This window comes from Carcharhinus amblyrhynchos, chromosome 2 (assembly GCF_965287045.1).
Source record: "Carcharhinus amblyrhynchos chromosome 2, sCarAmb.v2.hapA, whole genome shotgun sequence".
Classification (NCBI taxonomy): Eukaryota; Metazoa; Chordata; class Chondrichthyes; order Carcharhiniformes; family Carcharhinidae; genus Carcharhinus; species Carcharhinus amblyrhynchos.
In genome coordinates this window covers 30,841,782-30,864,020 of record NC_137325.1, presented here as the reverse complement: position 1 = coordinate 30,864,020, position 22,239 = coordinate 30,841,782, and positions in this window count along the sequence as shown.

Below are 22,239 nucleotides of genomic sequence, written 5' to 3'. Positions count from 1 at the left end.
TCCCCTGCTCTCTTTTTGTTTCAGTTAGTGTTGTCAGATCTTTTGCATGAGATGGCAATTCTCAGCTGGAAGGTGGCATTGCCCCATAGGCTGGAGCGCCAATCTTTGTAGTGGAACTTAAGTTGGTGATTTAGTGGCAAGAGTGTTACTACAGAGCCATGACTGACTCCAACATTGTTATGATGACTGCTTCTTGAGCAAGAATGGTAATGACCTTGAAGAAAGCTTCAAAGGGTATGGGTGTATATTTAGGTGGCATCCTTAGAATGGTTGCAGTAAGATAATTTCTCTTCAGGGCATAGGGAATGAATTATATAGGAGCTACAACATGGAAACAGCTCATTTAGCCCAACCAGTTCATAATGTTTTTTCCATATGAGCGATCCCATGGTGCAAACGCTGCCACCATGCAAAACCTTATTCAAACACTCATTTAACATTTTGTAGGGAAGGATTCTATGAATTTGAATGGGGCTAAATTTCTTTGGGCTTGCCTCACTCCTTTATAGGAACTTCAGCAGATGTTTGGAGAAATTCTATTGACGTACCAAAATTTTAATTAGTTTTGGAAACAGTGTAAAATGTCTAAATTGTCTTGATTTGTCTTTATATAAATTTATTTCTGTAATCGATCCAGTTTTGGAGTTAGCCTGAAATGTATTGGACCCACCTGCTACACCCATCCCATCCCCAAACTGTTGAAGAGGTCAAAAATGCACTATAAGAATCCCATATGTTAACTAATATGTTACTCAGTAATATAAGGGGAAATTGTTCAATTTTAGACATGCACTCTTGTTTAGAAAATGTAAGTTTCAGCTCATCGGTAAAAGTTTATTTGTTAGTGTCACAAGTAGACTGACATTACCACCGGAGTGAAGTTACTGTGAAAATTCCCTAGTTGCCACACTCCAGCACCTGTCCAGGTACACTGAGGGAGAAATTAGCTTGACCAATGCACGTAGCCAGCTTGTCTTTCGGACTGTGGGAGGAAAACCAGAGCACCGGAGGAAACACACGTAGACACGGGAAGAATGTGCAAACCCCACAGACAGTGACCCAAGCCGGGAAGCGAACCTGCATCCCTGGCACTGTAATGTGGTATTATCTCGAGAAGCTGCATTTTAACTCAAAGAGGTCAATTTTAAGGCTAGGCGCAAAATAGATGGTCAACAGGCCTGTTCATTATCACCACTGTAAGCAACAATGAGGCCATTTTGTACCATGTCTACCACAAAACTGCAGTTCAGGCTCTAGGTGATGCATAGGATGTCAAGTTACACATTACACTGGGCTTCCAGCCTTAAACAGTTGGATGTTTCAGCCACCCATCTCTGAATCCCCATTTGAGCTGGCAGCAGCCAGATTGCCAGGATGAAGTAGCCCAATGCCATTTTCAGGCCACAACCATCCCAATTCCATCTTGTGGATGCATTTCAACTGGGTATCAAGGAGAGTTGGGAGAGAATTCAATCATAAGATAGGCAAAGATGCAGTTGGATCTAGATGGTGGCTCTTCACGAATTTACCTAAAACCCAGGTGTGTGTTAGAAGCCAGTAAATCTTTTAACATTTTTGTTTTCAATGGTTATTCAGAGGTTAATTCAGAAAAAAGGATTGTTTTTCAAGTTTCAAATTACAGAAGTGGTCAGATCGAGCCTATTGTCTGTATTTGAAAGGGAGTCAGCTACATTGACCTACTTTTTGCAGCTAAAGAATTATCCCGAAGAGTGTGACTGAATCCTTCTATCTTATAACATGTAACACATTTACGTCTGGAGCATTAGTTTGGATTGATGTCAGACAGATTCGGACATTTATTCCATTTTTTGAGCTGTGATAGGTGAAAGCCAAGTATTTTGTATCCATTTCCCATCTAAAATTCACCCCATTGCTGGGCGATACATTTTCATTGATGTCTGTGCTTCTACAATGATAAAGTTGTTTACTAAATCAAGGAATTTCCCGACATTTCATAAGAATTTAGGGTAATAAGACTTATCCTTTATATGGTTTTGTAGGAGGGGGCAATCTTACCAGAATTTGGCAAAGTGTTGGTTCCAGAGAGAAAAATGGAGTAAATCGTGCCAATGTCTCTGGCAAAATTTCATACCAGATCTTGAGCCTCATTGACAAAACTTTCATGGCCACAAGAGTAACTGCAAGGACCTCCCTCTGATTCACCCACCAGCGCTCCACTCAATCGCACCAATCACTGGGGAGCTACATATAAACCGCTCCCCCCGCCCTCTCCAGCACCTGTTCCACAGCGACTGTAGAGGACGGCAGCCAGGAATCATGCACCGTATTTCTCAGAGGGAGCCACCAGACATGGAGGTCATGAGCTGAGCCATGGTGCAGATATCTCCTACCATGGAGTGCATGTCCCAAACCAAGGCTTCCACTGCGGATTCTAATCTCGCAGTGTTGGCCTCAGTGCGCTGAAGTGACAACACCATCTCCTTAAACAGACGGCAGTGGGATTCCTCCAGTCAGCCTTCATATTCATGTTAATATGTATTCAATTAACTCAAGATAACCTGCTGATTTTATTCAGATTAGCAAAGACAAAACAGCTAAACTACTATTTGTCCAGACCACGGATTGTCAGCAAAGCATCCTTCACTTGTCTTATTCACCTTCTCTCCAGATTGGATTGTATTCAAAAGCCTGTGTTTTGTTATCTCGTGTAGCCTTCAGGTATAATCTCTTGCTGTTTCCTTCACCGGCAGTGGCAATGGTTTATGACAGTGTACGACATAATGAAAGAAAACTTTTTGCAATCTCAATATCATTCTTATCACTGGCATTTTATCTGTTATGCAGATACAGACAGGCCTAGGTCTGTGGCTCATGTAGCTTTCAGAGAGGTTGGAGGATTTATGTATGGGATATTCCATGAACAGGAATTATTGTCAATTCATTAACTATTGCAAGGCTACAGTAATGTATAGATATGTCAATTTTACTTAATTCCGAAGAGCATTAAAGTTACTGGGTGGGATTTTGTCTTCTCACTTAGAATCATAGAATCCCTACAGTGCAGAAGGAGGCCATTCAGCCCATCAAGTCTGCATGCACCACAATCCCACCCAGGCCCTTTCTGGTAAACCCACATATTAACCCTACTAATCTCCTAATACCACGGTCAATTTAACTGGCCAATCAACCTAACCCATGCATCTTTGGACTGTGAGAAGAAACCGGAGAACCCAGAAGAAACCCACACAGACACGAGAAGAATGTACAAACTCCTCACAGACTGTGACCCGAAGCTGGAATTGAACCTGGATCCCTAGCACTGTGAGGCAGTGCTAACCACCGTGCCATCGTGCCGCCCACTTGAATGACCTTTAATCCTAGAATTTAGCATAAATTTACCCTTTAAGATTAAAGAAAAATCTGCATGTACTTCATGCCTTAGCACATTTCCCCTAGGTGTTGAAAAGCAAGACACATCATATTAATTATTTCAGTTGTATTATTTTTTCCTTTCTTGGAAGCAATCATTTGTTGCTGGGCTTTGGTTGTGTTGCCAGTTACCTTCCATGATCTATTTGACCTTCACAGCACATTATGCTGTCTTCCTTCAGTCCATTTTTCCAATAAGGTTCACTGGATATTGTTTAGAAGCAAATTACTGCAGATGCTGGAATCTGAAAGCAAAACAGGAAATGCTGGAAAATCTCAGCAGGTCTGGCAACACCTGTAGGGAGAGAAAAGAGCTGAAGTTTTGAATCTAGATGACCCTTTGTCAAACTGGCAATGAGTTCAACATTGGATAAAAGCAAATTACTGCTGGAATCTGAAACCAAAACAGGAAATGCTAGAAAATCTTAGCAGGTCTGGCAGCATCTGTAAGGAGAGAAAAGAGCTGATGTTTCGAGTCCAGATAACTCTTTTGGTTTCACTGGACATTGTTGCTGACTCTGAACAGGCTAAAATGAGCCAATTTGCCACAGATTGGTGACTTAACTGAAGATTTCCTTAATCTATCTGGTTCTGCTACCTCTGCCTTGAAATTTTACGGTAAATTATAACTAATGATGCTATGCACTTTCCAGGCAGATGGTGGGGTTTGTTCAGGTGAAACATAAATAACAGAAAAGTTGTGACTTGGCCGGTTCTTGTCTGTCCATTATCACTCAGAATGTGTAGACCTGTGAGGGAATTCAGCACTAAATACAGATCCACGCATCAAGTCACAGCACTTGTCTTCTAACAAGTGGTATTCAATGATTGCGACCTTGAGTTCTTGAGGTGGCACAGTGGTTAGCACTGCTGCCTCACAGCACCAGGAACCCAGGTTCAATTCTAGCTTTGGGTGACTGTCTGTATGGAATCTGCACATTCTCCCCATATCTGCATGGGTTTCCTCCGAGTGCTCCGGTTTCCTCCCACAGTCTGAGAGATGTGCAGGTTAGGTAAATAGGCCATGCTAGATTGTGCCTTAGTGTACCAGAATGTAGGTTAGGGGGATTAGTAAATATGTGGGGTTATGGGGATAGGGCAGAGGGTGGATCTGGGTGAGATGCTCTGTCAGATGGGCTAAATGGCCTCTTTCTGCACTGTAGGGATTCTATGATTCTACTGATGAAGCTTACATAGTGATCTCCCACTGGAAACATAAGGTGAGATTTTACTGGTCCCTAGAAAGCAGTTTAGAAGGGATAAGAAGGCGACTAGCTTCATGGTAGCTCCAAGGTTTTTTTATTCCCTTGTGTACTGTTTCGACTAAGGCATAATTAAATTGAGCACTGGAAACCTCCATCCTGGGATTCCCCAGTGCCGTTGCAGTGAATGGAGTTTTGGTTGAGAGTCAAGTTCTCCATTTTCACCAGTTGCGGGGCGGATACGGACAAAGGTCGGAGAATGCCACCCACATGTTTAAGGTGATTATTGGATTTGTTTGGGTGGATATGGTAAGCAACTGGAGCAAAAGGGCATAAACTAAGAAACGTAGAGCTAGGATGTAGAGGGGAGATTGCAGGAAATACTTCTTCACACAAAAGACTGTGGAAGTCGGGAAGCCTCTCCCACAAAAATCTATTCAGGCTGGATCAATTGATAGATTTTTGTTAGTTAAATGATCCGAGAACACACTGTGAAAATTCCTGCTCCTGAATTGATGAGGATAATGTTTAAATGGTCACCACCAGGGGAATGGCATGCACATCTACAGAACTCCAACAGTCAGAAATCCATCAATCCGAAACACAACTATCAGAAACTCAACAATCGGAAATCCAACAGCCGGAAATCCAACCATCGGAAAACCAACAGTCGGAAAACCAACAATCAGAAACCCATTAATTAGAAACCCAACAATCAGAAATCCAGCAAGTGGAAATCCAACAATCAGAAATCCAACAAACAGAAACCCAGCAATCAGAAATCCAACAATCAGAAACCCAACAATTAGGAATCCAACAATCAGAAATCCAACAGTCAGAAACCCAACAATCAGGAATCCAACAGTCAGAAATCCAACAATCAGAAACACCAACAATCAGAAATCCATCAATCAGAAATGCAACAATCAGAAATCCAACCATCAGAAACCCATCAATCAGAAATCCAACCATCAGAAACCCATCAGTCAGAAATCTAATAGTCAGATATAGAGCAGTGCAAAGTCCAACAAAATTAACAGTAAAAAAGTCTACCTGTCAATTCATACTTTTACAACATAGCCAGAATTTTCAAATGGTTTTCATGATAATTTAGGTAAAATATATTTATAATGTAACATAAAAACATTCAAATAAAAATGCATTTCATGAAATATCAATAAAAAATTTGCACATAGGATTTTCTCATGCCAGCCTAAAGTACCAGCTTGTGGTACAAGATTTAGTTGAATATCTGGTGACCTGGATCTCTTGCCTTATTTCCTAATTTGATTTGATTTGATTTGATTTATTATTGCCACATGTACTGGAAACAAAAGTATTGTTTACTACACGCTGCACACAAAATATACCATTGGTAGACAACACTGGGGAGAAGGAAAGGATAGGGTGCAGAATATAGTGTTACGGTCATACCTAGAGTGTAGAGAAAGATCAGCTTAATATATAGTAGGTCCATTCAAAAATCTGCTGGTGGCAGGGAAGAAGCTGTTCTTGAGTCGGTTGGTACATGACCTCAGACTATTGTATCTTTTTTCTGGCAGAAGAAAATGAAAGAGAGTATGTCTGGGGCGCGTGAGGTCCTTGATTATGATGGCTGTTTTGCCGAGGCAACGGGAAGTGTAAATAAAGTCAATGGATGGGAGGTTGGTTTGTGTGCTGGACTGGGCTTCATTCACAACTCTTTGAAGTTTCTTACAGGCTGGTCAGAGTAGGAGCCATACCAAGCTGTGATACATAATCTGTAAAGGTTGGTGAGAGTAGTAGTGGACATGCTGAATTTCCCTAGCCTCCTGAGAAAGTTGAGGCGATGGTGGGCTTTCTTGACTATTGCATTGGCATGGAGGCTCTAGGACAGGGTGTTAGTGATCTGGACATCTAGAAACTTGAAGCTTTTGGCCACTACATCACTGTTGATGCAGACAGGGGCAAATCCTCCACTACACTTCTAGAGTCGATGCCTATCTCCTTTCTATTACTGACGGTGAGGGAGAAATTATTGTCGTCGCACCCTGACACCAGATTCTCTATCTCTTTCTTTTACTCTGTCTCATCATTGTTTGAGATGCGACCCACTATGGTGGTGTCATCAGCAAACTTGAAAAAGTAGTTGGAGCAGAATTTGGCAATGCAGTCATAAGTGTATAAGGAGTATAATTAGGGGCTGAGGACACAGCCTTGCAGGGCACTGGTGTTGAGGATAATTGTGAAAGAGGTATCATTGCCTAGGATCCAGCTGCAGAGGTAGGGGTCTAGGACCTGGTTGCAGAGGGAGGAGCGAGACCTACACCACGGAGTTTGGAGATGGGTTTTGTTGATATACTGGTGTTGAATGCTGAGCTGTAATCAATACTAGGAGTCTGACATAGTGCCCTTGTTACCCAGGTGTTCCAGGGTTGAGTGCAGGAACAGTGTGGACCTGTTGCTGTGGTAGGCGAACTGTGATGGATCCAGACAATCTGAAAGGCCTGAATTGATCTGTGCCATGACTAACCTTTTAATGATGGATGTCAGAGCCACCGAGCGGTAGTCATTAAGGCACGCTGGTTGTACTGGGATGATGGTTGTCTTCTTGAATCAGGTAGGGACCTCAGGTCAGTGTAAAAAGAGTGCTTATTCTAATTCTTATCCTAGCTCTTATTCATTGGTTCCCTCCTGGCACAAATAGTCCCACAGGCCACAAAATATAGTATTTCTTAACATTCTATCTTTTTGTTTATGTATGTTTTTTGTATTATAAAGACATTGTAGGTGATTTACCAAATGCAATATTGTCCTTTAGTAGGGAAAAGGAGAAGAACCATACCACAAGGCCTCCCTGAATCGAATCTGTGTCCCAGTTTTAATCCACACTGAACACATTTCCTCTCAATGAATGTGCCTCATTTTGTTTGAATTGGTTGTTTCATTCAGTCTCAGTTTGATTGCTCATCAGTAGCATGATGCCGATTGAATCAAACATTCATGCTGTTTTTCTTCTTCACAGTGAATTTTCTACCGACCATTAACTCCACTGATTTATGCCTTACTGGAATCAAGATTTGTTTGAATGTCAAACTTGACACTGAAAATCATGGGAATCCACCTCTTTCAAGGTCTGCTATTGACAGTCACCATTTAGCTATGCTAACAACTCAACAACAGCACTAAACCTGTCAAAGATATGGCACCAATTCGAGGACACTAGTTGCCTTGCCAGAAAGCTGTAATGGCTGCTGTAATGCATGTATAATGAGGTCAATTCAATTAAATATAAACCACAAATCCACATGTTTCAGGCAAACAGCATGGACAGTCATCTCTGGCACAAAGCAAACATTGTTCTCCTTAATGCTGAGAGAGCCAAGGAGAGATTTAGTGGAGGTGTTAAGATGTTGAGAAGTTTGTTTAGTAGTGAGAGAAACAGGAAAGCCTGACACTTATATAAGAATTTCACAACTTTAGGACATCTTAAGGTGCTTTGCAGAAATGAAGTGCTTCATTTTTGAAGTGTGGTCACTGTGATGATATAGGAAAGACTGAACTTATTTGGCACACAGCAAACTCCCACAAAGAGCAAGGAGATAATATGCCAGACAAACCCTTTTTGTGATGTTGGCCAGGGATAATTCCTCTGTGCTTCTTTGAAATAGAGCCACAGGAATCTTTTAAATCCCCCTGGCAGAGCAGATAGGGCCTTGGTTTAATTTTTCATCTAGAAGACAGCATCTCCAACAATGCAGCTCTCCCTCAGTATCACACTGATGTGTCAGTGTAGATTATTCGGTGCTGATCGCTGGAATGGGATTTGAACTCACAACCAAATGATTCAGAAGCAAGAGTGCTACCATCAAAGCCACAATTGGATGGGAGAAATTGCTTCCACTGGGCAGGAGGACTATTATACCCAGGGGATACTGATTTAAGAACAAGAAGGGTGATGAGGGGAACTTCTTAAATCCATCAATATGCTGTAAATAAGAATGCGCTACTTGAAAGGGTTGTGGAAGCAGATTCAATTATAATTTTCACAAGGAGTTTGGACATTTATCTGAAACGAAAGGGGGAAAAACAGCGGAGTGTGACAAATTGGATAGCGCTTACAACGAGCTGACGTGTGTGTTGTACGGTTCCAAGAGCTGGATTTTAGGTTGGTGATGCATTAGAAGCAAATGTGGGAGAATCCAGTCATACAGGGCAATCTGGAAGTCAGTACAGTGTATCTCTCAGTGGGGTTAACATCTGATTTCTGTGCCAAGTGCTCATCCAGGTACTTTTTAAAAGATGTGAGGCAACCCAATTCTACCACCCTCCTAGACAGCGCATTCCAGACCCTCAACACTCTCTGGGTAAGAAATGTTTTTCTCCAAATCCCCCCTAAACCTCCTGCCCCTCAACCTGAACCTCCCCTCATGATCAACCCTTCAACTAAGGGGAACAGCTGCTCCTAATCCACTCTGTCCATGCCCCTCATAAGCTTATACACCTCGATCAAGTCGCCCCTTAGTCTTCTCTGTTCCAATGAAAACAACACAAGCCGATCCAACTCTGAGGCCTGTCAAAGGATCATCTAGACTCAAAACGCTGGCTCGATTCTCCCTCCACAGATGCTGTCAGATCTGCTGAGATTTTCCAACATTTTTCTGGGGTTTTTTTCAGATTCCAGCATCTGGAGTAATTTGCACTTATCACAAGCCTATCCAACCTCACTTCATAACTTAACTGTTCCATCGCAGGCGGCATCCTGGTGAATCTCCCCTGCACCCCCTCCAGTGCACAATCAGGGACATAGTGATCACGTCAAACATTTGTAGCTTGGCCGAACACATTCATGTCTGCCCTTGACCACAGGAGGGCTGTGTTAACCCTCTGGAGGTGAGCAGTCCCGCTGAGAATGCACCCTAACAGGATTCAGGCTGACCATGCACCAGCTCAGATACTCAGGCTTCATGTGTGGAGATTTGCGTTTTCACCTTTAGCGCAGCGGAAGTAAGCAAGTCCAGATGGTGGAGACAGGGAGAGCTGTGAAGAAGAGGCAGCTCATATTAGCTGTTCTGAATTAGCGCCAAACACTGCACACCCTTGACGGAAAGGATAATTCAGAAGCAGCGGAAGAGAATGTCTGATCTGCTGGCAGGCATTGCGCTTACACTGCCCAGCTTTGTATCAAGATTAAAGGAATGCGTTCCAAGCATGGTGCTGCAGGCCTTTTTAATGCTCTCTGCCCGGGGAACGAGAGGCCACCAGTGAGGAGCATCAAATGCGACAATCAAATGGCAGCAGGCAGGCCGTCAGCCATGGCTTACACACCATGAACTCCACTTTAACTAGAGTGATTGATACCCTAGTCCTGACTATTCATCACCACACTGATCTGCAGCAAACCTTTTGCCAGCTTGCTGGCACGCAAACATGACTGGGCCAGGAGAATGGCGATGGTGGATTGGGCACATTGTCATGGGTTCCTGAATTAAAATGCATACACTTGTCCCACATTGTTGCCCCCCACCCCTTGCACACCCCTAGTTAATACCCACATGTTGCCTTCTGTTCATTAACTGAGCCTGCCCTGGCACAGGTGCAGCTGGAGAGACCTTTGCCGACATCTCGGGGGCTCCCAAAGTCCAGAAGATGTTGGCCAAGAGCGTCTTAACAGTCGGAGCAGGGAACTGAGCAGCCCTCTTTAATCTCTGTTGAAGCCATCAGGGTTATATCATGTACCTCTGCTAAGAATAGGAGGAATAAAGATCTATGTTGCACGGAGGGGGGCATGTGCCATCAGACCTTTGAATGGACCTACCTTATATTAAATTGATCTTTCACTACACCCGAACTATCATAGAATCATAGAATTCATACTGTGCAGAAGGAGGCCATTTGGCCCATCAAGTCTGCACCAATCACAACCCCATCCAGGCAATATTCCTGCAACCTCACAGAATTAACCCTCTAATCCCCTGACACTAGAGTCAATTTAGCATGGTTAATCAAACTAAGCCGCACACCTTTGGACTGTGGAAGGAAATCGGAGCACTCGGAAGAAACCCACGCAGACACGGGGAGAATGTGCAAACTCCACACAGGCAGTGACCCGAGGCTGGAATCGAGCCTGGATCCCTGGCACTGTGAGGCAACAGTGCTAATCCCTGTGCCACTGTGCCGCCCGCCCCATGACTGCAACACTACATTCTGCACCCTCTCCTTTCCTTCCCTATGAACGATATGCTTTGTCTGAACAGTGCAACTGTATACTAATACATGTGACAATAATAAATCAAATTTTTAAAAAGCCACATTTTAAGTGGTTAACCCTTTTCCCTGACAAGCCAGCTGGTAAGCTCTGTTTCAAAGTCGAAGGAGATCAAGGATTGCCACAGGCTGGAAGCACCATGGTGGCTGTCTGGGAATCCTGGACAAACCTGAATAAACATCTTTCCGTGGTTACGCTCCAGCTGCCTATTACTGCAGTGGAAGCCCTCATACTTGTTAGATACCTTTTGGGTGAATCATAAGTGCCTTAACTGCCTCACAATTAATGATGCCTGGCAAGTGGGGAAAAGCCAACCGGAGATACAAAGCAGGGCACCCACTCATTTTGACTGTTGTCTTTGTGGGCAAAGTTCACACAATTGCCATCCCTGGTAAACAAACTATCAGTCACTGCTTTATGTATTAGTGTTGCTGCTGACTGCACATTCTCTCTGACAGTTCCCTCTTAAGGATCCAGAATTAAAGAGGTTGAGGACAGCTTTGACATTGACAGCTAATGGTAAAGTATAGCCAATGAGTCGATCCCACAGCAGGCCTTGTTCCAGTAGGCTGCAAATGTCTGACACCACTTGATGTGCCACCATGTGAGACTGATGTTTGAGGAAGCTTGTTCTCTGGCCTGTAGACCCTCTCTGCTGCTCCTCTCTGTCCTGTAGTGCCGTAGCTCTCTCAGGAGTAGGTTGTCGGTGCTCTTGCTACTGCCATTGCAGCTGGTGATCTTAGCCATGATCTGAGGTATAACTGGCATCCATTTTAGATCAGAGTTCCAACGTGCAGACTAGGCCTCGAATCCTAAAAAGGACATACGAAACCTTCAACAAAGCCTCCTTTTCACACGAATACCCCGAGCAAACCCTTTCACAGTAACAGATATGAAAGAGGTTGTGAGTAAAATATATTTATCATCATTTTTCACAGATGTGGCTATAGCCCCTCAATTAGTTTTGTCTTTTCATCTTGCTTTCACTAGCGAACTCCAGGAAGTCTGGAAAGCCCATGGAATCAAAGTTAACCCCTTACTAATATTGCTTCAATAGAACAATTAAAATGAACATTAAAACCACACAGGAGTTAAGTGTAGGAGTTGGCAGAGTGGAGTCAATTTCCTGATATCACCTCTCAACAACACCCAAACAGATGACTCGGCCAAGTTAAAGTCTCTCTGCGGGAGGCAGTGGTGTAGTGATATTGTCGCTGGACACTAATCCAGGGACCCAGGGTAATGCTCTGGGGACCTGGGTTCAAATCCCACCATGGCAGATGGTGAAATCTGAATTCAATAAAAACCTGGAATTAAGAATCTATTGATGACCATGAAACCATTGTTGGTTGTCCGGCAAATCCATCTGGTTCACTAATGCCCTTTAGGGAAAGAAATCTGCTGTCCTTATCTGGTCTGGCCTACATGTGACTCCAGACCCACAGCAGTGTGGTTGGCTCTCTCAGGGATGGGCAATAAATGATGGTCCTGCCAGTGACGTCCACATCCGATGAATAAATTTTTAAAAATCCTATGTTTATCAGATTATTCTTCACAAACAAAAATGCAAAAACAAAACTGTGCATATGTGATTTTCACATATTCCACTACTATTAGTGGAAATAGAGTTTGTTAGATTTGTGTTTCAGTAAAATGAGATCTGTACGTCTTGTACATTTGATAATTAACATATAGGTGATATTTTACCATTTTTAGTCTAAATGCCAGTCAGGCATGGAACTGAGGGAGTTCCAGATCATTTTTTGGATTTGTTTTTAGGTCCCCCCCATACGCATTCTGGCTTAACCCACCCGAAAGCCTGCAGAGGGAGGTAGTGCGCATGTGCAGGGCTCTGTTGCTGCACATGCACATCAGCAGGAGCAGGAGTCTGACAGGCAAAGAGAGAGCTGACAGGCCCCTGATAGTGCAGGCAGCCAGAAGCAGCTCCCCGCCCGCCACTGCAATCGTGGGGGCCCGCAGCCTGAGATAAACTCCCCCACTGACCAGACCGATCATGGACCTCCTCCCTCCTCACCGATTGCTGCAGAGCGGCAGCGAGCCCCCTCTCCCTCCCTCCCCCCACCGATCATGGCCCCGCTGCCCTGCCCCCAACGATCACTGCAGAGTGGCAGTGGGCCCTCTACCCTCATTAAATCCCCACTGACCCCCTTCCCATTAGCCCCATCCCCACTGGCTGCCTCCTCCCATTGGTCTCACCCCCACTGGTCCCACCCCCATTGGCCCTGCCCCCTGGCACTGCCCAGGTGCCAGACTGGCATCACCCAGGTGCCAAGTTGGCACTGCCAGTCAGGCACAGCCTCCCTGGAGGGGGGCCTCAATGACCACCGGTTCCACTGACGGGGCCAAGTTGACTGTTCCCCGTTCATGGGGAGCATGTGTACTCCTTGCCGGTGAGAACCTTTCCTGGTGAGGTTGTAAAGGGATGGGGGGGGGTGTGTGTGAGGGGTGAGCCTGGACAATTGAGCACTCTGCTCGTTAATGAGATTGAAATGTTTAATTAAATAAATTAACTTGCCTCTAACCCATTTCCAGTGATAGGCTGACTGTGCCAGAAAGCCTATTGTCGTAAAATGGCGCTGGTCGCATAAACTGGCGCCAATTGCGTTAACTATTTTACGCCCCGCTTTATGACCTGGAGTTTATTTTTCATGGGATGTGCGCATGGTTAGCGATGCTAGCATTTATTTCCCTTCTCTAATTGCCCTCGTGCCTTTGATGTCAAGTAATATTAATGTTGAAATTGTAGGAGTTAAACCCAGAGAAGGCAAATGATATTCGCTGCCAGGTCTGGGTGGGCAAACAAATCAACCAATGGATGGACAATGTCGGTGGTACAGCTACTCACCAGGCTGGGGGTATAACGGCGATGTGCTAATGGGAGGGAGTCAGAGCAGCAGAGAATTAAACACCCTGAGGACTAGGCTGTTCCATAGCATAATCATCTGCTTCCAAAGAACCAGGGGATTAATTGTCCTTTGCATTTCCAGCCTTCTCGCTGCTTGTAGCTAATTCTACCTCAATACCGATCGAATTAGTTGTCTTGTCGAATTGTACTGTAATCAATAAATCTCATTAGACAATGGAATTACTCTATGTACTGGAAATAACGTGGACACAAAACATACATAATGGTGTCACAGAGTTATCCTTTAATCCTGACGTATAGAGTGATCATTTCCCCTCCTATCCAGAAATAACTTCTATATGCACATTCTCATTTTTGAAAAAAATCATTCAGGTGAAGTGGAATTTGCCATGCCAGCATTCATTAATTGCCCTTGGAAAGGTGATGGTTCCTGAACCGCTGCAGTCCATGTGGTGTAGGTATGCCCGCAGTGCTGTTAGGGAGTTCCAGGATTTTGACCTAGCGACAGTGAATGAACAGCGATATATTTCTAAATCGAAATGGTGAGTGGTTTGGAGGGAAACTTGCAAGTGTTCCCATCTGTCTGCTGCCCTTGTCCTTCTAGATGGAGCGGACTGACCTCTGACAGCCACAATCATCTTCCTTGACTCCAAGGAGACATTTCCCCCTGAGTCCCATTGACTCCAGTTATACAAGGGCCCCTCAATGCCACGCTTGGCTAAATGCTGTCCTGATGTCAAGGGCAGTCACTCTGGAGATCAGCTCTTTTGCCCAGGTTTGAACCAAGATTGTAATGAGGTCGGGAGCTGAGTGGCTCTGGTGGAACCCAAACTGAGTGATAGTAAACAGGTTATTACTGAGTAAGTGCTGCCTCGTGTCATGGGGATTAGCAGGGTAAATACATGGGGTTACAGGGATAGGGCCTGGATGGGTTTGTTGTCAATGTGGACTCGATGGGCCAAATGGCCTCCTTCTGCACTGTAGGGATTTTATGAACTTGTGGGGCCAAGAAAAATACCTGGACACTGTTGTTTATCTATCATCCAAATTAATTTCTATGAAGTTGTGGTGACAATTTAAAGAATAATTGGAACACCTTGTTCCTTTTCTTATACAGACCTGCCAACTCATTCTCATTTGGAGGATTACACCTTCATACCTGAACTGTCAGCCGCCCTTTTTAATAACCAATACGCTTATCTGGTTACTTGCCTTGCTGGCCATATTTCCAATCAATCAGAACAAATGAAAGATTTGTGACAATCCAAAGCTTCTGAGAGCCTGGAGCAACCTTTGCATTCTCAATTGGTTACACCTCACGCCTTCAGCACTTGGCTGTCTCTGCACCCTTGCAACACGTTCCTGACAGTGCTGTGTGTCACAAATATTATGACTGTGTATCTGAGCTTAAAAGACATCTGCAATACGATCTGCAATATGATATAGGCTGCTAAATTGATTAAACTGAGCATGATGGTTTCAAGTTTTACATTCCTAACATACAACTCCTGCCAAGAACCTTTATGTGATGTCAACTTCGCTGTTTTGGAAAATTAACTGACTTGTTCCCTGAGTTTGGTGCATTTGTATTATTTGATGAGATATGTTCAGATTGGTACAAGAAATGTCCTGGCAAATATTTGCATAACTGAGGAGTGAGTGAGGTTTATAAATGAGGAGTGAGTGAGGTTTATAAATGAGGAGTGAGTGAGGTTTATAAATGAGGAGTGAGTGAGGTTTATCAGTGGGGAGTGAATGAGGTTTGTAAATGAGGAGTGAGTGAGGTTTGTAAATGAGGAGTGAGTGAGGTTTGTAAATGAGGAGTGAGTGAGGTTTATAAATGAGGAGTGAGTGAGGTTTATCAGTGGGGAGTGAATGAGGTTTGTAAATGAGGAGTGAGTGAGGTTTATAAATGAGGAGTGAGTGAGGTTTGTAAATGAGGAGTGAGTGAGGTTTATCAGTGGGGAGTGAGTGAGATTTGTATCTGAGGAGTGAGTGAGGTTTGTAAATGAGGAGTGAATGAGGTTTGTAAATGAGGAGTGAGTGAGGATGGTAAATGAGGAGTGAGTGAGGTTTATCAGTGGGGAGTGAGTGAGGTTTGTAACTGAGGAGTGAGTGAGGTTTATCAGTGAAGAGCTGAGTGAGGTTTAAAAGTGAGGAGGTGAGTGATATTTGCAAGCAATTCAGTACTGGAGTGAACATTTGTTCACTGCTTTGGGCAGCATGGTGGCACAGTGGCTAGCACTGTTGCCTCACAGCGCTAGGGACCCAGGTTTGATTCCCAGCTTGGATCATTGTTTGTGCCGAGTTTTCTCCGCATGTCTGTGTGGATTTTCTCGGGGACTCCAGTTTCCTCCCACACTCCAAAAATGTGCAGACTCGTTGGATTGGCTATGCCAGATTGAAGTCCAAACAGGTTTATTTGTAGCAAACACCGCAAGCTTTCGGGACAGCCTGTCCCTTCGTCAGGTAGCTGGGATTTCAAAGGGACAGGTTGTCCCGAAAGTTTGCGGTGTTTGCTACAAATAAACCTGTTTGGATTTTAAACTGGTGTTGTGGGATTTCTTTGTGTTTTACCTCAGTCCAACGCCGGCATCTCCACATTATGCCAAATTGCCCAGTAATGCCAGGGGAATTAGTGGGGTAAATATGTGGGGTTAATGGGACAAGACTTGGGTGGGATTGTTGTCGGTACAGGTTCTTTGGGCCGAATGACCTCCTTTTTCACTGTAGGGGTTCAGTTCAGATACAGAGAATCGATTGAGACCAATTTGTGCATGTGTAACAAGTGGATGGATGGCTAGAGCATTTCCTATGTAAGTGACGGCAGAGGAGCCAGATTGTAATGTCTTTCCTCCAATGTGAGTAACTAAATGAATTTTTGTACTGGCACATCCCTGTAATTTCGGGTAGTAATGTCAGCGGCTGCTCTGGCATTAGCAGCCTCCTCCTTGTGATCAGATGCAGCGTTCTGAGTGGCTTCTTCCTCCTGCACCTCTAACCCTTCACTTCTGCACCATGCTGTATACAACACATTTATCCCGGCGATCCTCACTGGTGAGTCCTGAAGAGCAACTCAGACCTGTTCAGGCACTTAAAGCATAACATGGGCAGGCTGGTGGCTTATCTGGTTATCTTACAGTTCACATTTTACCGCTCCTGGTGTTGATCAATAGCAGGCACCCACTAAGGTTAGTACAGATGTGAACACATCAGGGATCTTGGGTTCCCACAGTATGAACACAGCATGGCAGCTCCAAGGTAATATAGCTCAGATCTGCATAAGAAACTATTTTGAGCCAGCAGCAAAATGATAGAATCAAATCCTCTACGATTAACAGATACTCCTGTTTGACTGAGGTGTGCACAGGTTGGCACTAATATACAATCAATGGCACCCTGTGTCTATGGGAAGTCAGCCAGAGATTCTTAAATGAGTGCCAACTCATCCTGGCTATCATGATCAGATGGAATGTTTATGTACCTCCCAGCCTTGGCAAAATATCCATCCATGGCCTGACTCACCCATTCATGTGCAGCCAACAGCAAGACCCTTGCTGTGTCTTCATTGGTACCTTAGAAGGAACCAGGAGCGAAGAAACTGGGGGCACCTTCTTCAATTGATTTACATGGTTGCTGTTTGATTTACAGGCATATGGTCACCAGGTCCAACGGCTAAATATGCCTCTTGGAGTCTGTGACCAGACATGGCAACCTCAACCTTTGAAGCACTTCTCCTTTGCGATGTCCAGGATGTTGAGTTCCTGTGGACCTTGTAAGGTGCAATATCTGTTGCTTCCTCCTCTGCTGTTCAGCTACCTCTGCAGTACATCCTTCCTGCTGATAATCCTTATTCTCTTTCTCTTTAAACACGAGTCAAGAGCAACCTTGACTCACCCAACACAAGCTTCTCTGTCTGAACAACTGACAACTCGCCCAACGATCCTCTGACTCAAATACTTTCATCTAATCATTGCACAGAGAAAACAAGAAGAAGGTGAGGTGATGGCCTCATGGTATTATCACTAGACTGCTAATCCAGAAACTCAGCTAATGTTCTGGGGACTGGGGTTCGAATCCCACCATGGCAGATTGTGGAATTTGAATTCAACTTAAAAAATATCTGGAATTAATAATCTACTGATGACCATGAAACAACTGTTGATTGTCCATCTGGTTCACTAATGTCCTTTAGGGAAGGAAATCTGCTGTCCTTACCTGGTCTGGCCTCCATGTAACTCTCATCAATGTGATTGATTCTCAACTGCCCTAGCAAGTAAAAAGACAGCACACCACCACCATCTCAAGGGCAACCAGGGATGGCTGCGATGCCCAATTTCCGCAACACCCAATTCCCACGGATGAATTAAAAAACTGAAGAAGTAGCGTGAGAACTGAACATTTATTTAGCTATTGCCTCCTGATCTTTAACCATCCTGTTAAAGTACCATAAAACCTTGCTTTAATCTCTCTATAAGTCCCAACACATGGGAAATGCTTGCAGTAGCCATTAATATTGAACTAAACTTGAGGCAGCACGGTGGCACAGTAGTTAGCACTGCTGTCTCACAGTGCCAGGGACCTGGGTTCGATTCCCGGCTTGCTGTACAAAGTCTGCACGTTCTCCCTGTGTCTGCATGGGTTTCCTCCGGCTGCTCCGGTTTCCTCCCACAGTCTGAAAGACGTGCTGGTTAGGTACATTGGCCATGCTAAATTCTCCCTCAGTGTACCCAAACAGGCGCTGGAGTGTGGCAACTAAGGGATTTTCACGGTAACTTCATTGCAGCATTAATGGAAGCCTACTTGTGACACTAATAAATAAACAACATAATAAATTGCAGTGTATAAGCCTGATTTAAATATGTTAATGATGGACTCACCATTTCACGGAGGATAATAGAATGTTTGATGCCAGTCCACAAAGAAACAGCAGTGGGCACGTACATGGCAGGTTAGTGTTGTGCATTTGTTACGACAATCCAAATTCCACTTGACCCCCTCTCATTCATCGTATGATTGGGGAAGCAGTTATAGTTTGATGTCGAGCTCAATAATCCATTCAAAGCCTTCAACTGACAGTGTAGATGGTCATGATGCCACCAGGAATGGATCTGTCAGGACAGTGTGCGGTCAACGGTCTGACTTGGATAGACACAGTCACAAATTGATCCTCATGTCATCTTTGTAGCATGAGTGGTCATCTTTTCCCCAGCCTGTCCTCAAGCGGTTGAAGCTTATCCAGGTTCTCTGAGTCTTTAATTCAATGTGATGATTGTGCGCAGGGTTGCACGTACCAGCGGAAAGGTAAATAGGAAACTGAAGATCTCAGGAAAGCCTATGCAGCAGCATTTCCTGAGAAGAGGATCAATTTTTGGAAATTAAGGTGTTAATCATTTCCTAACACTTATATGGGCCAGGTGTGAACAAAGATTTCTGGGTGGCCCGATCTGACAACAGTTGGGAAATACAATGCCATCTGTGCAATGAAAATGGAATCTGTCTATGAAATATCTCCTGAGCTTCAGAGTCTATAATTGGATTAACTTAACATGCAAGGCTCACTAGGGCTTTGAACCAGATGCACAGTCGGTGGGAACCATTACCATCTTCCGGGGAAGCTTCAACACTTGCTGAATTTGACACAATGTGAGGATGATATCTATGTAAAAAATGTATGTATCATGGGTAAACTGCCTGAAGTTTGTCACGGATGCACCATTATGATGCCTAACGGTCCATGATGTCCTGCGGAGATTGGAACGAGCATTTAGCTCCTGAATGCCCATGCTGCTATAGATCCTGAAATAAACAACCCAAAAGAGCCAAATGCTTCCCTCTTATCCGTGACTACCTGAATAAGATTTGTGTTTTCTAACAGCACATTTTCAATAAATAAAGAGAGATGGAGATTGCATATCTTTCTCGTATCTTTACTAGTGTCACAAGTAGGCTTACGTTAACACTGCAATGAAGTTACTGTGAAAATCCCCGAGTTGCACACTCCAGTGCTTGTTTGGGTACACTGAGGGCGAATTTAGCATGGCCAATGCACCAAACCAGCATGTCTTACAGACGGTGGGAGGAAACCTGAGGAAATCCACACAGTCACGAGGAGATGGTGCAGACTCCGCACAGACAGTGACCCAAGTTGGGAATCAAACCTAGGTTCCTGGTGCTGTGAGGCAGCAGTGCTAATCACTGTGCCATCATTCATTACACAGCCTGACAAAAGATTATACAAAAACAATAGTGATGAGTGATGCTGATACTGTAACAGTTCAAATTCATATAGTACCCCACTAACAGGAACATAGCAATGTTACAAAGAGAAAAAAACATTTATATCAGAAGACAGGACTTAAGAGAATGAGTAGACCACGCAGACCTTTGAGCCCGTACCACCATTCAATAGGATCATGGCTAATCTGGTTGTGGTCTACATTCCACTTCCCTGTCTGCCTCCCATTACTCTTAACTCCCTTATCAATCAAAAATCTATTAAAAATTTGACCCAGCTCTCACTGCTTTCTGGGGAAGAGAATTCCACAGACGCTCAGAGAAAAAATGTCTTCTCATCTTGGTCTTAAAAGGGAGACCTCTTATTCTTAAAGTATATCCCCTAGTTTTAGTCTCCCCCATGAGTGAAACATCCTCTTGGTTTCCACCCTCAGTCCACCATTAATACGTGAGGGAATTTAGAAATAATGGGCTATGTGGGTGTCAAGAGTATAACCTCATCCTATTTTCCAAGGTTTCAATAAGGTCATCTCTCAATCTTCTGAACTCCAGAGGATACAGGCCCAAATTTCTTCATAAGATAAGCCCTCCATCTGGGGAATAAGTGAAGTGAACCTTCTCTAAATTGCTTCCAATCCAATGATATCCTTTTCCAAGAAATGAGAGCAGAACTGTACACTATATTCCTGAAGTAGTTTCGCCAAGTCCCCATACAGCTGCAGCAAAACATCCCCACTTTTATATTCCATTCTGCATTCCTATTTGTTTGCTGTACCTGCATGCTAACCTTTTAGTGATTCATGTACCAGGACACCCATATCCCCCTATAGCACTCAGTTCTGCAATTGTGCTCCATTTAAAGAATATTCTGCGGTCTGAATTTTACCCATGGCGGGAATGCACGGCAGATGAGATCAGAAGCAGCTGCGTTTTTCTCTTCTGCCCAAGACTGACCAAGAGGCACAGCCTCACGAGGCACAGGAAGTGATTTTCACAGGTAAATTCAGTTGTTTTCCTCAATGCAATGTTTTGTTTTGATGAAATGGTGTCAACTGTTTACATTTTTTGTCTTTGATTGCATCTACCTTATAAAGATGAATTGAGATTTTGTACCAATGTCCTGTGTGTTATGTTTTCCATTGGTGTTTGTCTTACCAGATTCTTCCTCTGGAGGTGAGTGCCTCTGCCTCAGAGTCCTCCTGGTCCAACGGGTCCCCCCTTTGAAAGAGCAAGTTTATGCAGAGCACAGCAGACCATGATGATGAGTGGCAGTCACTCTGACGGATATTGTAGAGCATCCCCGAGCAGTCCTGGCATTGGAAACTCATTTTTAGCAGACCATTTGTCTTCTCCACTGTTGAACTTATGGAGTCACGATAGTTGTTACATATTTCCTCTGCCTCTGTCCTTGGATGCCTGATTGGCACCATCATCCATCTTTACAAGGGATACCCCTTGTCACTCAGAAAACATCCCTGGAGGTGAGCTGGAACCACGAACATCTTAAGATTTGTGAGTGTCTCAGTGTGTAGGCATTGTAGGAGCTGCCAGGGAACCTTGAACAAACTTGCAGAATCTGGCTCCTGTGTTCACACACAATTTGAATGTTCATGAAGTGATTCCCCTTCCGATTGACAAAGGTGCCCGGCTGGCCAGCTGGTGCCCTGAAGGCTTCGTGGGTGCAGTCTATAACACCCTAGATGTGGGGGGACCCAGCAATAGCTGCAAAGCTTCTGTCCCACTCAGCTTGGCTGGCTTGGTCCATCCTGAAATGAATGAATGTGTGGGCCCAACTGGACAAAGCATCTGTCACCAGCTTGCTGTAGCTATGCACAGCTGATTGGGAGACTCCGCAAAGATCACCCACTGACCCCTGGAGAGATCCAGAAACATAAACCGTAAGGGTGACAGTGATCCTAAGAACCACAGGCATTGGGTATCCACCCATTTAGTTGGAATCTATCTCTGGCCCAATCATCTGGTAGATGGTTTTGATTTGATTTGACTTATTATTGTCAGATGTAGTAACATACAGTGAAAAGTGTTGTTTCTTGCACACTATACAGACAAAACAAACCGTTCTTAGAGAAGGAAATGAGAGAGTGCAGAATGTAGTGTTACAGTCGTAGCTGGGGTGTAGAGAAAAATCAACTTAATGCAAGGTAAGTCCATTCAAAAGTCTGACAGTAGCTTTTTCCTGACGGAAGAAGATGGAAGAGAGAATGTCTGGGATGCATGGGGTCCTTAATTATTCT